At 42.1% G+C, this 17,926-nt stretch overlaps 1 protein-coding gene across 1 annotated transcript in view; it reads right to left on the bottom strand.

The window, feature by feature from the left end:
* The window catches only part of LOC132834137 (NT-3 growth factor receptor-like), a 771,032-nt gene that overhangs the window by 170,596 nt on the left and 582,510 nt on the right, over positions 1-17,926 (bottom strand). The window lies entirely within an intron of this gene.

Below are 17,926 nucleotides of genomic sequence, written 5' to 3'. Positions count from 1 at the left end.
CAAAGACTACAAGTCATTTTACAGCTGTAGAGGTCTCCTGCCTCTACTTATCCCTTCTGTAGAATGGCTTTGTGATTGATAAATATTCTCATCTGCCATGGGTCATATATTTCTTTCCTTTGCCTAATTTACAGATGTATCATACCTTGAGTGGCTCAGTGGTTAGCGCTGCTACATCACAGCACCAGGGATCTTGGTTTGATTCCACCCACGGGTGAATGTCTGTGTGAAGTTTGCACATTCTCCCCAAGTCTGTGTGGGTTTCCTTTGGGTGCTCCGGTTTGGTCCCACAGTCCAAAGATGTGCAGGTTAGGTAGATTGGCTGTGTTAAGTTGCTCTGTAGCATCTGGAGATGCACTGGCTAGGTGGATTAGCCATGGAAAATGCAGGGTTAGGGTAGGACATGTTGGGTCTGGGTGGGATGTTCTTTGACGGTTTGATGTGGATTCGATGGGCCGAATGGTCTGCTTGTCGGGATTCTTTGATTCTATTACTGGTGCTTTCAACACACTATTCAAAAATTGCTGCAAGTTGTCGACTGTCCATATGAGGTGTACCCTTCCAAAATCAACAAAGCCTTGATTGATCCCATCTCCAATGCACTCTCAGGCAGTGCACTGCAGATGCTGGAAAAGCACAGCAGGTCAGGCCGCATCCGAGGAGCAGGAGAATCGACATTTCAGGCATAAACCCTTCTCCTGATGAAGGAATTATGCCTGAAACGTCGATTCTCCTGCTCCTTGGATGCTGCCTGACTTGCTGTGCTTTTCCAGCACCACACTCTCGACTCTGATCTCCAGCATCTGCAGTCCTCACTTTCTACGCATGCTTTGTGAGGAAGGTTTCCCTCAGGCCTCCATTGCTGCTTTGGCCAATGATTGCAAACCACTGGCCTCTCATTCCTGATCCGGCACGGTTGGGAGTGGCTTTTCCCAGTCAATGCTGTCCAGGTGACCTTTCATGATTTTGAAAATGTTTATCAAAACTCCTCTTAACCTTCTCTTTGCCAGGAAAAACAGTCTCAACACTTCCAATCTCTCGCTGGACGGGACGTTCCTCACCCCCAGACTGTTCCTGCAGATCTTTCCTAATCTTTCTGAAAGTGAGGCAGCCAGAAGTGGATGCAATAGTTCCGTTAAGGGTGGATAAATGGGCTGGATTTTCCTAAGAATGGCACAAGGCAGAAATCTCTGGATTTCTGACACGAGATTCTGATCAGGGTTTCTTTAGAAATGTGGAGCTGTCCTTCCACACTGATGGTTCCCTCGTAATGCAGAGTGGTTGGGTAAGGCATAACATGTCCCAAGTTCAGAGCAGTCTGCTGCCATATTCTGGAATTGAAAAGACCCAGAACCACAGGCAGCTGCTTTCATGGATGCTGTCAAATGGTAAGTAATAGGAACTGCCTCACTGCCACTGGGTCAGAATTCTAGAATTCCCCTCCTTAATTGCATTGTGGGTCAACCCACAGCAGATGGATTGCAGCAGTTCAACAACGCAGCTCACCACCACCTTCTCAAGGGGCAACTAGGGATGGGCAATAAATGCTGGGCCCAGTCAGCGATGCCCACATCCCATGAATAAATTTGAAAAGCATAAAGTAAGTGTGAGGTTAGGTTGGCAAAAGGGGGGAGAGAGGGATGGTAGGTTATCATATTAATAGAGTGCCAGTTGGGTAAGGTGCCAAGTGGGTAGGGAGTAGGGGGCCTGGGGTGTCTGATACCATTGGGTCAGGGGAACTGGGGGTGTAGGGTGCCAGGTAGATAAGGTGCCAGTGCTCAAGGTGGTAAGGGGCCAGGATAGTGGTGCAAATTGAGAGTAGGTTGGGGTGGGTGGGAAAAACTGGGTTGAGAACAGGGAAAGTGGGGGTGGGAAGGGGCGGGTCAGGTCTAGAGGCGGGGGAAGGCTGTTTGGCTCCTGAGAGTGAAGTGGTTTTTCCACTCTGTGCTCACCTTATCAAAATCAATCACCTCTGTGCCCTGAATTTTATCACCACTTGTTTGACTGGAAGATGAAGTATGTGAATGGAAACTACTGCACCTTCACCTACTTGATGGAAGTTGCTGATTTTACCTGTGGTACAGGGGACACTCTCTGAGATTGGGCACACAAACCCAGCAGATAGAATGTGGGGAGAGACCAAAAATCACTGCACATTTTATACTGGATTAATACTTTAGATGAGTGATTGTTTTTAATCAATCATCAAATGAATGATCAAATCAAAGGTTCACCTTTAGTGAAATTGGTAAAAGCTAATCACTGTAATTGATTCCATAATGAGCCTGATACAAGCTAAAAATCTTTATCTATGCAGCAATCATTTGTATATGAATACGAATAAAAATTCAGATCAGAATTTTAGATAAATCTGACTTGGGGAATAGTCAAAATAAAAACTTAAAATCTGAATAATTTACTTATTCTGTTCCCCATCATTATTACTGACTGCCAAAGCAAATTTAATGAGAGAGGTGTTAAGATGCAATTATCTGAACCGCACATAGCAGCCTGTTTCAATATAATTGAATCAGCCACAGGGAATGGAAATTACGACATAATTAACTCAGCAACGTAATCTGGTAAAATGTTACTTTAAGATTGGGTTATATTTAATGGCCTTTCCTTCCCTTCGAAAGTGCTATGGGTGGCTGGGCTCCATCCCCTGGCTTCTGACTGCCTTGTAGCTTCTCCCTAAAGCCGCCATTCCTCGTGTGTGATGACAGGCAGTGATGGTCAGTGGGATGTTGGAACACAAGGGGGTGATACAGGTCAGCTTGATCACATCCTCACCAACCTCCCGTTCACCGTCTATCAGGAGCAATGAGAAGTCCCTCGGCCCAAGGATGCTGAGGCCAAATGTGTGGCCTCTCCTGCTGCCCTGAATGAAATGGGCTAACTCTGTGGAGAGAAAACCCCTCTGCTCTACGCAGCAGATTATAGAGCTCCTCTCTCTTTTAGAGAGAGACTAACTGGTCATGTATAGCTTGAGGTTAATCAGTCCACAAGCATGGGGAAAGGTGAGGAAGCAGCATCTTCAAGAGGGACCACAGTCAGTACAGGGATGGAACCTGGGCTGTTGGCTTTACTCTGCACCACACTCTTTCTATCTCCATCAATTGATCTAATTGACCTCCCCCCTGCTGCACATAACTTCACAATACACTGGGTGACATCTAATCTGAGCAAAGTGGTGTTTGCACTTTATGGGACAATCCGGCATTCCAGGGACTTAGTAACCTTTGCAACTTAGGATCAATGCCCAACATCAGATAAGAGTGTTCAGGGAATAAGCGTTGAGATGAAGCATGCCCTGGTCACATTATTGTTAAGTAAACAAACAGATTTATAACTCTGCAAATGCACTCTATCTCTGGACTGATTTCTCAGGGAAGAGCTTTCTTTTAACTAAAAGATGACAAAATGCCATTCCACATGAGGACTGGCAACCACTCCACACCTATCCACACTAATATATTACCACCATTAAACTTCACACATACAGCAATTTTACCTCAATAAGCAAGTGCCTTGAGTTATGTATCATAAATCATTCATAACACAGGTAGGCAGACATGAATGGTATGTTTAATACATGGTTCCTGTAACTTATTTATTAACCCGTGAATCTTGACAAGGAGTTATGTATTATAAATCATCTGCATCCTCAGGCATTAAAAATTTATATGATTTATAATGTATAAGTTCAGTCACTTATTTATCAATGATGAAACCGAATTTTTAGATTTGTACTAATTTAAGTTTGTGACGGAGACAGGTTCAGCAATAGATGCTTAACTGTGGGACTTTGCGATGGAACCGAATCATGCCAGTAGCTGATGGTTACGTGCATGTGCTTCAGCAGCCCGGTCGACTTCTCTGCTTTCTGGCCTAGGGCACTGAGGCCCAGTGAAAATTAATAAAGCCAACGGAGACCGGAAATTATATCACAGGCTTGAAATAGAATTATAATTACACCATTTTCCCTGATGCTGTCCAATGATATGCTGATATTTCACTCACACTGTTCGAGGATATTAGATTGTGACGGAGGGGATCATAAAAGATTGACTGTGATTGACACAATATTGCACTGTTTGCGGCGGAGAATTGTAAAACTCACTGAGTGTGTTGCTGGAAAAGCACAGCCAGTCAGGCAGCATCCAAGTAGCAGGAGAACTGAGGTTTCGAGCATAAGCTCTTCATCAGGAATAAGCTCATTCGGATGGTGCCTGACCTGCTGTGCTTTTCCAGCAACACATTCTTGACTCTGATCTCCAGCATCTGCTGTCCTCACTTTCTCCTACCTTAATTTTTTGGCCGAGCTAATTTTCATCTTTCCATCCTTGAGAAGGTCTACTGTGAGAGGCCCACACGACATTTCATTACGTCAATCAAGTGATCTATGTATCTCTAGATGGTGAGTTATTTAACTGTGGGAGCCTGGTCCTGTCCTCACAGTCATTAGCTCCTCTGATAGGAATCACCAATTGGTAAACAAACCCAGCTGACATTTTTACTTTTGTTTTGAGTTGCATAAGGAGTTGTACTGTGTTGAAATGGATTGGCACTGATGGCTACATGTAAAGCAAGTAACATCGAATTAAATAGTCCACCCCAACAATCTACAGCGTCTATTTAGGAGGACTCTCCAAAAGCAAATAGGACTCAGGACTGAAACTTCAGCGAGATCTCTCAATAAAAGTAAGATTTTTTTTCCCCAGGAACTGATGTGAGTAAGGGTAGTTACACAATTTGCAGTCAATTCCAGTCAGTTTGGATGCTGAGATATACCTCTGGAGCAGGTGGGACTTCTGGTTCTGAGGTAGGGATACAGGAGCCTTAGACATTTTTACAATAATTGCATTACTATTTGGCAGATATTTCTACTCAACTGTGCAGAGATGTCGGTATACACCTCAGGACCCCAGACCTCTTGGCTTAGAAGGAAGGACAATACCACTACACCACAACAGCCCTAAATCCAGCCATTTATACTGGCCTGTCCTCCTGGTGGTAACTGGCATCTGAAATACCAAATCATCTTCATTCTGGCCAGCGATCTTAGTGACGCTATTTTGATCTTGACCACCCACTTCAGAGCTAATGGAGTTAGCTGTGACATCGTACCTCAGATTAGGTAAATCAGCCATTAAGGCAACAGAGGCCTGGGCTTATCTCATCTGTGAGGGTTAGCTACCCACTGGATTAAATTTAAAGGGGTGTCACCTGCAGGACCTTAGCTTGCAAGTTGAAACGTCCAATTGCATCGAACTGTGACATTGCTAAGATTGCTACATGCCATGGACTTGGATGGTATCAAGGAGAAACATTTCGAGAAGTGAGGTCATCAAAGGTTTAATATTGGCTAATTTTGGCAACGTCTTCATACAGAGTCGAGAGTGTAGTGCTGGAAAAGCACAGCAGGTCAGGCAGCATCCCAGGAGCAGGAGAATCGACTTTTCAGGCATAAGCCCTTCATCAGGAATGATGCCAGAAATGTCGACTCTGGTGCTCCTTGGATGCTGCCTGACCTGCTGTGCTTTTCCAGCACCACACTCTCGACTCCTATCCTCAGCATTGCAGTCTTCATTTTCTCCTAACATCTTCATACATTCTGGGTCAAAATGTAGAACCTTGCAGGCCATCAGCACAGGGTACAGAATTTCACATGGTATTGGACGGTGAGCTCATGGGGTATGGGGAGATAATGAGCACATTAATGGGATACTGGGGCCTGATCTTCAAGTAAAGACAGGATCCCTGATATCACAGGGTTGTTGTTGGCACCATCGTTTAACCAGACCATAGAGGCTTCTCCCTGATTATAGAGAGAAGTGAAGCGACTGGTAGTGATTTAAGCTGAGGGCCACCAGTCCTCACACGAGGGAAGAGGTTGAGAAGGAAAGTTCCTTCAACACTATTGGCATCACATTGCTCTTTAAACCAATGATCCAGCCAACTGAGGCTAAACCTATTCCCATATCACAGGGCCTGATGTAGGATCTCATGAAATATTGGGATCTGATGTGGAGTCGAAGCTGAAAATGTATGTTGCTGGAAAAGCGCAGCAGGTCAGGCAGCATCCAAGGAGCAGGAGAATCGACGTTTCGGGCATGAGCCCTTCTTCAGGAAGATTCTAATTCTGATTACATTTGTAAGGTAGAAAGTTGCAATTCATTTCTGTCCAAATATGTTTGATTTTTGATTTCTTCTCTGCAAAAGTAATGGAGTGCATTTGGTAAATTAATGCTGAGATACTGCTGAGAGTTGACAAGTGTGGCAATGGAATTCCTGAAGAAGGGCTCATGCCTGAAACGTCGATTCTCCTGCTCCTTGGATGCTGCCTGACCTGCTGTGCTTTTCCAGCAACACATTTTCAGCTCTGATCTCCAGCATCTGCAGACCTCACTTTCTCCTACCTGATGTAGAATCACTTGGGATGTCAGGATTTTGGGTCTCACCAGATATTGCTGCAATATTGGGTCTCAACAATATCTGAGAGAAAGTGAGGGCTGCAGATGCTTGAGATCAGAGTTGAAAAGGGTGGCGCTGGAAAAGCACAGCAGGTCAGGCACCACCTAAGGATCAGGACAGTTGACGTTTCAGGCATAAGCTCTTCATCAGGAATTCCAGTGCCACACTTGTTGACTCTCAGCAGTATCTCAGCATTAATTTACCAAATGGCGCTACAATTACTTTTGCAGAGAAGAAATCAAAAATCAAACATATTTGGACAGAAATGAATTGCAACTTTCTACCTTACAAATGTAATCAGAATTAAAGGTTTGTGCAAACCAAACTCACAATTTAATTATCTATTTAGGTTACACTGTAATATTAAAGCCAACATGAATCAGAGGACATTTTTCTGTTTCTGTACGTCTTCATTTAAAACAATGACCGAGTGAATTCTTTAACCTAGTTTTTGATAACAGCTTTTGTCACCCAGAATCAAAGCTACCAGTCAATGTAAAAGTTCAGAATTCCCCGGGTTGAGATTTGATGAATCTTTCTGCAATTAGCTTTGACAGGAACTGGGATTATTCTGATAGATAATAATTGGGTCATCTCAGCAAAAGTAAATGAGCTACCTTATCTCTCACGTTCCTATCATGGAGATTTAATGTTGCTCTTTAATCAGTGTTTATAGTGAACTGATCCCTACATCAAACATTGGCTCTCTTGGCATTTGTTTCGTAGTACAAAGATAGTAACCTATGCATCTTTGGGATGCAGTATCAGCATTTTAAATCACTGAATCGCTACAGGCAGGGGAATGGGCCATTTGGCCCATTGAGTCCACACTGCCCCTCCAAAACACATCATATTCAGACCCACACCCTTCCCATGGCTAATCCACCTAGCCAACACATCCCTGGATGCTATGGGCAATTTAGCATGGCCATTCTACCCAAGCTGCACTGGGGACTGTGGGAGGAAACCAGATCACCCAAAGGAAACCCACGGGGACACAGGGTGATATCCAAACTCCACACAGATGGTCGCCCGAGGGTGAAATCAAACCTGGGTCCCTGGTGTTGTGAGGCAGTAGTGCTAACCACTGATCCACCATGTTGCCTCAAAAGATGGCACAGAGAGAGGAATCGGGGCACAGAAAAACAGGTGAGCAATATTTTTCTAACTCAACATGAGCATTGCCACAGGAAATCCACTTACATCAAAATACAAAGTGTATGTTTGCCATGCTTCAGAAACTATGCTTTGATGGTAAGGAAAACAATAAAAAATGACAAAGTTCAGCAATCACAGTGAAAGAAGCCTCAGATTGTGCTCAGAGCATGCTTAGTTGTAGCAATTAAATCTCACAGACTTAAAAGGAATTGCCTGTTGGTTATATAGGTCAGGAAATCCCTGAGAGATGTTCCCACATTGTTGGCAGAAGCGATGCTGAAACCCCTGCAGTTCTGAGGACATTCCTGCCTCTACACTTCCCCCTCACTGATCATGTGGATCTTGATATTGTCTCTGTCTATTAAAGATAAAGTGTTTACTTCACATACAGTCAAATAGAAAAGGTGCCATATTACTTCTTCCTGCTTACAATGGGGCTGCCAGCACAATACAAAATTTGCATGAACTAAAATCACTTTGTGTTTTTGTTTGCAATTCTTTTGATACACAAATGAAAGGGCATGACCTCATTGGAGGTCAGGTTCACTTCTAATCACAGAGCTGTGCTGAACTCTAAATTAAAATGGGGATGAAGACAGTACTCATTTCCAGGTTGAACAGTCACGGACTGAGAGACTTCAGTGTCACTCACATAAAAGGTTATCAGAGCATGGTCAGAGAGAGTGAAGCTGGGACCTCATCGATCTTCCAGGTTATCTTCAGTCTGTCAGCGTGCTGCACACCAAGCTCATAATTATTCACTTGCATCCATAATTGTGTGCAAACTCTCTACCTGTACTTGTATGAACACAGTTCATTCCACATAAATGGCACTTGAGATCAAAAGCTAACATTGCAGCAATATCTTATTTAAAATTACAATAAAGGAATATCAACAATTCAAACAGGACTGGGCCACTCATTTTTCACTACTGTTCTTCCACTGAATGACTGAACTTCGATCTAAATTGATAATCCTCTGGGACTACTAAACCAGAGGTCTGGGACACAGGTTCAAATCTCACCCCAGCTGTTGGTGGCATTTCAATCCTATTAATACATTTGAAATTGAAAGCGCATCTCACTGATTCTGATTGCTGTAAAAATCCCAGGGAATGCCATTCAGGGAAGGGAATGTGTTGTCCTTAGCTGGCCTATGTATTACTCCAGATCCACAACACTGTGGTTGACTCTTAACTGCCCCCAAAATGATCTAGAGGGCCACGCAATTTGAGGGCAATTAGGGGTGGACAACAAATGTGTGCCAGTGACACTCATGTCCCATAAAATAATTTTAAATAGTCTACACTACTCCACTATCACTGATGTCTACTAAATGTCTATTAATCTATATCTTCAGTATTCCCCATATACTATCAAGGCCTAATACTTCCACTCATTCCCTGACTGTAAGCTCTAACGTTGCATGCCCATATACTTCCTCTTGTTATTGTATAGTTATTCCTGTCTATTACAATACTACTTCTGGATCAGTGGTGCTGGAAGAGCACAGCAGTTCAGGCAGCATCCAAGGAGCAGCAAAATCGACGTTTCGGGCAAAAGCCCTTCATCAGGAATAAAGGCAGTGAGCCTGAAGCGTGGAGAGATAAGCTAGAGGAGGGTGGGGGTGGGGAGAAAGTAGCATAGAGTACAATAGGTGAGTGGGGGAGGGGATGAAGGTGATAGGTCAGGGAGGAGCGGGTGGAGTGGATAGATGGAAAAGGAGGTAGGCAGGTAGGACAGGTTCGGACATGTCATGAGCTGAGCTGGAAGTTTGGAACGAAGGTGAGGTGGGGGAAGGGGAAATGAGGAAACTGTTGAAAACCACATTGATGCCCTGGGGTTGAAGTGTTCCGAGGCGGAAGATGAGGCGTTCTTCCTCCAGGCGTCGGGTGGTGAGGGAGCGGTGGAGAAGTAGGCCTAGGACCTCCATGTCCTCGGCAGAGTGGGAGGGGAAGTTGAAATGTTGGGCCACGGGGCGATGTGGTCGATTGGTGCAGGTGTCCCGGAGATACTCCCTAAAGTGCTCTGCTAGGAGGCACCCAGTCTCCCCAAAGTAGAGGAGACCGCATCGGGAGCAACGGATACAATAAATGATATTAGTGGATGTGCAGGTAAAACTTTGATGGATGTGGAAGGCTCCTTTAGGGCCCTGGATAGAGGTGAGGGAGGAGGTGTGGGCGCAGGTTTTACAGTTCCTGTGGTGGCCTGCTGTCCTTCTAAGCATTGCAGTTGCTGTGCTGCCATCGTTACCCAGTTTATTTCTGCCACAGCAGTACTGTGGTTAGTTGGTCTGTCCATTGCAGTGCCTATACTGTTATTTTTATTCTTATTGCAGTTCGTAATTTTTGAAAAGTTTTGTAGCTCAGGTTGATGATAAGTATGTAAGTTAGCTCATTGAGCTGGAAGGTTTGTTTTCAGATGTTTCATCACCATACTAGGTACCATCATCACTGAGAGTCTCTCGTGAAGCACTGGTGGTATGTCCCGCCTGTCTGTTTATAGGCCTTGGTTTCTTAAAGTGGGTGATGTCATATCCAGTTCTTTTTCTTAGAGACTCTCACTGATACCTAGTTTGCTGATGAAAAGTCTGAAAACAAAATCTTCAAACTCAGCGAGCTAACTTATAGACATAGTGCAGTTCTTTCTAAGTAGCAGAATGGTGACCATATCCTTTCTGCTGACAGCGGTTTCCCAACTTACAATCTCATCTCGAATATTAAGAAGGACTCTGGGGTTATTGTCAGCTTTGTACTGGCTCCAAGCCAACAATAACACTTTAACAAATTGATCCATAATAATCTAATTTTTTTTGCTGAGTGATCAGTAATCAGAGCTTAAAATCAACACCTAGAAAATTAAAGTACACTTGGGATATATTTCTCTTGACAGAAAATTACTAACCCCAACTTATCAAATGAGAGATGGTTTAATAATGGTTTCCCCTAATAATCCTTCCAGTCTAAGGTTAAATTCAGAAGTTCCACGTATACAGGTACAGTATCCACACCTGGAAATCTAGCAGTCTGGAAACCGGAACTGAGCAAAAATCAGACATTTGTCTCTCTCTGGCCTCTGCTTAACATCTACAGCATGTTTTGACATAATGTGCAATGTCATGAGGTAAAAGCAGGAAATTGATGATGGGTAATGATAATTATTCAAAACGCACATGCAGTTATGATGGATTGAATGGCTTCTTTTTGCATGGTAATGCTTCTGTGATTCCATGATATGATTTACCCTGTTTGCTTGTGTTTAATTTTGCACTGAGTAGCTGGCCTGGACCTGTGCTTTTCATGAGAAGAAAGTGAGGACTGCAGATCTTTTCCTGAAGAAGGGCTTATGCCCGAAACGTCAATTCTCCTGCTCCTTGGATGCTGCCTGACCTGCTGCACTTTTCCAGCAACACATTTTTCAGCTGTGCTTTTCATGATCCAAAGTATTTTTGGAATGGTGCATGGACCTTTCACTGAAAATGAATGATTTAAGTAGAGGCCAAAAATCTGTTGTAGGTTTGCAGGTGTCAGGTAAAGGATAACTCAACATCCACAGAACTCTATCATCCAGCATGGTGTTGAGGCTGCAGATTTGAAAGCGTTTATTGTTTTCTTTACATACCAAATCATCACTGAATCTCGATGCCTGGAGAATACATGCTCAATACTGTGATTCCTGTTAACAGCAAGCCACTGTTCTTACTAATTAATCAGTCAAGGATGAAGGACAAAGCAAGGTCTGAATGTGCTTCATGCAGCTTTGATAATTTTCAGGTGTTTAGCCTCTTTGCACCTGTGACACAAGTGATCAGTCTTGGTGTGCAGAGAGCACGGAGGCTTCATAATGTCTGAAAGATGACATCTTTACATTGTTAATTAACAGTCCAAGTGACTTGTGAAACTTGATTGCAGTCAATGGCTGATGCACCCATTCAAATAATTTTCTGCATAATTCTAACTACTGAGGAACGTGTTCCAGACATTAGGTAGCTCATATATTAACCATCCCCCCAGGAATTCAGCACAATCTACTTAAAGCAAGACATTATAGTCACCTTTCAAACATGACCCAATCACTCTCATACTCTGGGACCTTGTTACATTGATCAGCTGACACAGAGAACTACTGACACTGGCTGGTTCACCACCAAGAGTTTAGGAGACTTTCTACCAAGTCTCTCAAGATACAGAATGTTGATCACCTGATTAATTTGGAGGATGTCACATTTCCAGCAATGCAATGTTGCTAGAGTCAGGGGTTGGATCTTGTTACCAACCTCAATGCTCAAATTCCTCAAGGCAATCAAGAATACAAAAAGCATCTTTTAGTTTCTCCTGATCAAGCCATTATCGGGGAATTCCATTCATTGTATTATTTTCAGACAGATTGATCCAGTGACCAGATCAATCCTCTCATTGCTTTGAAGTAACTTTTCTATTTTACGGCTAGTCGGGGTGAAATTTCCTTACCCTGCCAACTAACGCCAGACATCTACATGTCTCATCTATCTAAAGATTCTTTGCAGTCTTTGTCATGTGTTTTCAATATGTTGTGGAGAGAAATGGACTAATTGAGGACTGTCAACATTAATTTGTAGAACAAGGGTCACATTTAACTAATTAATTTGTTTGCTTTGTGGAAATTACAGGACATATAAACAAAGAATATCCAACAGATGGTTTTTGGAAAGTAATTGAAAGCGTTCCAAAGAAGAGATGTGCTCTGGAACTTCAAGGACATAATAACAAAAAGAACGCACTGCATGGATAGAAAGATGAAAAACAATGAGATCAGGTAAATGGATGCGCATTGCTCATCCTGTGCTCCAGGATCAGTTCTGGCATTGCTTTTGCTTTCCGTTCCAAGTAATACTTTTGATGTAGGCACCAATGGAAGAATATGCATGCTTGCTGATATCAAATTGTGAAGGATAATGCAGAAGGTTGCAAGAAAGCATAGATAGGTATTCAACCGTGTGTGATGTTTTGACATGGTAAGGGGAGAAAACCATTCCGACATGGAATATCTGAGTGGAAATAGTAGATAAAGAAGAATTGATGAATATGTTTAAACAAGAAGTGGAAAATGCCTGAGCAAAAAAAACGTCAGGAAAGCATAGAGGAATGTGATCAGATGAATGGTCAGACACAGGAAAGTCATGGTGGACTGAATGGTTTCTGTCTATGTTGTAAACATCCCTAATTTAGGGCAGCAGTGAAGTAATAAATTCTGGAATGACAGAAGGGGTATGTGCGATAAATAGTGAGAGTTAAAGCAAAGTGACAGAGATATAGAATGAAAAAAAACACAGATCTTTAGAAGTGCAATTAAAAATTGGAATAAATTTAGATTTTGGACATTACACAGGACAAAATTGAAGAAAAAAAGTGAGCAAGGTACTGTTGAAACCCATTTTGGAAAATTGCAGTAGCTCATTATCATGGACAAAATGGAGTAACAGATAGATTGACCACAGTGACGGCTAAAAAGAGGAAATGCAGCTATTGAGGGAAAGTTTCAAGAATTGGAACTTTTTTTATTCAAATGCAAAAACATGCAGCAGAAATCAAAACGAGATGTCTAATATTCTGAATAGATTTGTGGGAGTAGAGAAATGCTGTTTTCACTGTTTTGGAAATGTGGCCCAAACTGAGGACAATCACTTTAAGAATTATATCACATTGTGGATTAGTAGTACATGGAATATTTTAAGAGAAAGGCAATAAAAGTATTTAAAAGGGGATTGGTTAAGCATTTTAAAATGAATAATGTGAAGCTTACCTGGAATGGGTTAGGAATTCGGATAAAGATAGACAGTCCCAAGTGAAGAGATAGTACTAACATGAGCATAATGGGTGAATAGCTTACTTCTGCAAGTTACCGCAGTGTAAAATTCATAACTGGGGGAAAGGCAATTATGATGTGATTAGGCAAGATTAAGGATGCATGGGGAAGGAAACTGCAGGGGATGGACACAGTTGAAAATTGGACCTTATTCAAGGAACAGCTACTGCGGGTCCTTGATAAGTATGTACCGGTCAGGCAGGGAGGACATTGTTGAGTGCGGGAGCCATAGTTTACTAAGGAAGTTGAATCTCTTGTAAAGAGGAAGGAGAAGGCTTATGTTACGATGAGATGCGATGCCTCATTTAGGGTGCTTGAGAGTTACAAGTTAGCCAGGAAAGACCAAAAGAGAGACTAAGAAGAGCCAGGAGGGGACATAGGAAGTTGTTGGCGGATAGGATCAAGGAAAACCCAAAGGCTTTCTACAGGTATATTGGGAATAAAAGAATAACTTGAGTAAGATTAGGGCCAGCCAAACACAGCAGTGCGAAGTTGTGTTTGGAGTCATTGGAGATAGGGGAAGCACTAAATGAATACTTTTAGACAGTATTCACACTAGAAAAAGACAATGTGGTTGTGGAGAATACTGAGATACAGGCTACTAGACTAGATGGGATTGAGATGCATAAGGAGGCGGTATTAACAATTCTGGAAAGTGTAAAAATAGATAAGTCTCCTGGGCCAGATGGGATTTATCCTCAGATTCTCTGGGAAGTCAGAGAGGAGATTGTCAAGCCTATGGCTTTCATCTTCATATCATTATTGTAAGCAGGAATAGTGCCAGAAGACTGGAGGATAATAAATGTTGTTCCCTTGTTCCCTTGTTCGAGAAGGGGAGGACAGACAACCCTGGAAATTATAGACCTGTGAGCTTTACTTTGGCTGTTCATAAAGTATAGGAAAAATGTTATAAGAACAGGATTTATAATCATCTAGAAAGGAAAAAGTTGATTAGGGATAGTCAACGCAGTTTTGTGAAGGGTAGGTGATGCCTTATTGAGTTTTTTGAGAAGGTGACCAAACAGATAGATGAGGATAAAGCAGTGGATGTGGTATATATGGATTTCAATAAGGCATTTGATAAGGATCCCCCCAGTAGGCTGTTGTACATAATACGGAAACATGGGTATGAGGGTGATTTAGTGGTTTGGATCAGAAATTGGCCAGCTGAAAGAAGACAGAGGATGATGGTTGATGGGAAATAATCATCCTGGAATTCAGTGACTTGTGGGTTACCACAAAGATCTGTTTTGGATCCACTGTTTGTTGTCATTTTTATAAATGACCTGGATGAGGGCATAGAAGGATGGATTAGTAAATTTGCGGATGACACTATGGTCAGTAGACTTGTAGATAGTGATGAAGGATGTTGTAGGTTACAGACAGACATTGATAAGCTGAAGAGCTGGGTTGAGATGTGGCAAATGGAGTTTAATGCGGAAAAGTGTGAGGTGATTCACTTTGGAAGGAGTAACAGGAATGCAGGGTACTGGGCTAATGGTAAGATTCTTAGTAACGTAGATGTGCATAGAGATTTTGGTGTCCAGGTGTATAGATCCTTGGAAGTTGCCAACCAGGTTGACAGAGTTGTTAAGAAGGCATACAGTGTGTTAGCTTTTAGTGGTAGAGGGATTGAGTTTCGAGACCATGAGGTCACGCTGCAGCTGTACAAAACTCTCGTGTGGCCACATTTGGAGTATTGTGTACAGTTCTGGTCACCACATTATAGGAAGAATGTGGAAGCTTTAGAAAGGGTTGAGAGGAGATTTACTAGGACATTGCCTGGTATGGAGGGAAGGTCTTATGAGGAAAGGCTGAGGGACTGGAGGGTGTTTTCGTTAGAGAGAAGAAGGTTGAGAGGTGACTTAATTGAGACATATAAGATAATTAGAGGGTTAACTAGATCGGACAGTGAGAGCCTTTTTCCTTGGATAGGCGATGGCTAGCATGAGGGGATATAGCTTTAAATTGAGGGGTGATAGATATCGGACAGATGACAGAGGTAATTTCTATACTCAGAGAGTAGTAGGGGCGTAGAACATACTGCCTGCAACAGTAGTAGACTTGCCAACTGTAAGGGCAGTTAAATGGTCATTGGATGGGCATATGGACGAAAAGTGTAGGTTAGATAGGCTTCAGATTGGTTCCACTGGTCGGCGCAACATCGAGGGCTGAAGAGCCTGTACTGCGCTGTAATGTACTATGTTCTATGTTCTAAGTTTTATTACTGCATCAGCTAAGGATAGTGAGTTATCCACAGCTGCAGCATTCAAAATTGTGATGATGGTTTCCCACGTGGATCTGTTTTGGAGCCTCAGTTATTCATTTATTCATTCACTTCTTGAATAATGGCATAGAAATTTATATCTCCAAATTTATGGGTGATAGCAAGTTAAGCAGCATTATAGACAGTGTAGATGGTAGTATGAAATTACAAAGGGATAGTGACAGACTAAGAGAATAGGCAAGACAGTGGCAGATGGAGTTCAATGTGAGCAAGTATGAGGTTATTCATTTTGGACTGAAAAAGGATAGATTAGGGTACTATCAAGATGGCACAAAGTTAAATAAGGTAGCTGTCCAAATAGTCTTGGGGTTCAGGTACATAGATCTTTAAAATGTTATAAATAGGTGCAGAAAATAATCAAGAAAGCTAATGAAATGCTGGCTTTTATATCAAGAGGACTAGAGTACAAGGGATGCAGAAGTAATGCTGCAGTTACACAAAACCCTGGTTAGACCTCACTTGGAGTACTGTGGGCAAGACCTGGGCACCACACCTTAGGAAGGACACATTGACTTTTGAAGGAGTACAATGTAGGTTTAAAAAAATAATACCTGGACTTCAGGGGTTAACCATGAGGAGAGATTATACAAATTAGACCTGTTTTCTCTAGAATTTAGAAGGTTAAAAGTGATCTGATCAAAGTCTTCAAGATATTAACAGGAAAAATCATGGTGGATAAAGATAAATTATTTTCACTGGCTGGGGATTTAGGATGAGAGAGCACAGTTTGAGAATTATTGCCAGACCATTCACACTTAAGGAAGATGTTAGGAAGAACTTCCATACACAATGGGTGATTGAACTCTCTTCCACAAATATTAGTGGATGCTGGATCAGTTATTAATTTTGAATCTGAAATAGATTGTTTTTGTTAAGCCAAGGTTTTAAAGGCTGTCAGCCAAAGGTAGGTATTAGGGAGTTTGGCTACAGATCGGTCGTGATCTCATTGAATGGTGGAACAGGTTAAAGGGCTAAATAGCCTACTCCCCTTCCTATGTTCTTAGTTGCTTACTGTTGGCGTTTCGAAGGAGAAGCCATTGAATCAATTCCATATTTACACTCGCACATGATGACAGATATGATCATGAAAGTCAGGGTTTATTGAATGATTCCTCCATGTTTTCTGAAGTTCACAAGTGTGCAGAACAATCATTCCTCATCATTGAAAGTGCAACTCTGGGGCTGTGCGTCTACAACTACATGTCAGTCCACCACCTGAATAGGAAAGCAGCAAGACCCAATAACTTCTCCTAGAAAGTACCAAGGATTTGTATATTGATGTTATTGCAGGCTGGTTTCAGTTGGAAATAGTTATTCAGATGCTTAAGTGTAATGTCAGGCTCTTGTAGACCCTTACATAGGATTCAATCTGTACTCGCTTAATGTTGCAGCTACAATCCTTAGCTCAGAACATTTTAATGTGAAGAGGTTATGGCTTTTAGAAGTTGTGGCTAGCTTACTATTTGCCCATTGCTTGTGAGAATTTGTGCTATTACTGAGATTGGTCGCTTATATGTGGCATCTAAATAGATACTATCGGATGCAGTCTTCAAAGGAAAAGTAGCTCCAATGATGATGATAACATTGGAAATGATCGAACCTTGTGCACTGTGCAAGTGATGGAGATCACAGTGGGGTGAATGCTTAGCAGGCACGCCCCTTGCTGCTTTGTTGACATTTTCTGATTCTGTGTGTTGCTTTCTTACGAAAAAAATGCCTATTGGAATAATCGTTTTATATAGAAATTTGTGTCGAAAACATGGTATATGGTTAATTTGTTGTGGCTTGCTATCTGGCTCCTTTGGCTAGTCAATCATAGTGCACATCAAAATACTGGAAAGTTTCAAAATCTTGGAAGAAGAAACATTTACCTATACATTTTACACAAGCAGAGCTCAATTTTGTATTTTAACAAAAAACTCCAACACTACAAATCCACTTTAGTGAATTTCAGCTTATTCCTTCATAATTGATGGAATATTCGATATAGGCAGGTTCATGTCCCACTTCACACTCGGTGTCACTATCTATTGTATGTCAAACAGAGTATCTCAATATTTACAGAGAAACAAAATCTTCATTGCTAAATGTCACCTGAAAAGCTATTAGAAATTGGAAATTCCAGATGTAACAAAAGGATTCAACATTTGGTATGAAGCA

This window comes from Hemiscyllium ocellatum, chromosome 39, assembly GCF_020745735.1.
Source record: "Hemiscyllium ocellatum isolate sHemOce1 chromosome 39, sHemOce1.pat.X.cur, whole genome shotgun sequence".
NCBI lineage: Eukaryota > Metazoa > Chordata > Chondrichthyes > Orectolobiformes > Hemiscylliidae > Hemiscyllium > Hemiscyllium ocellatum.
The sequence above is the reverse complement of the archived record's forward strand: the minus strand, read 5'-3'. Positions and strand labels throughout refer to the sequence as shown.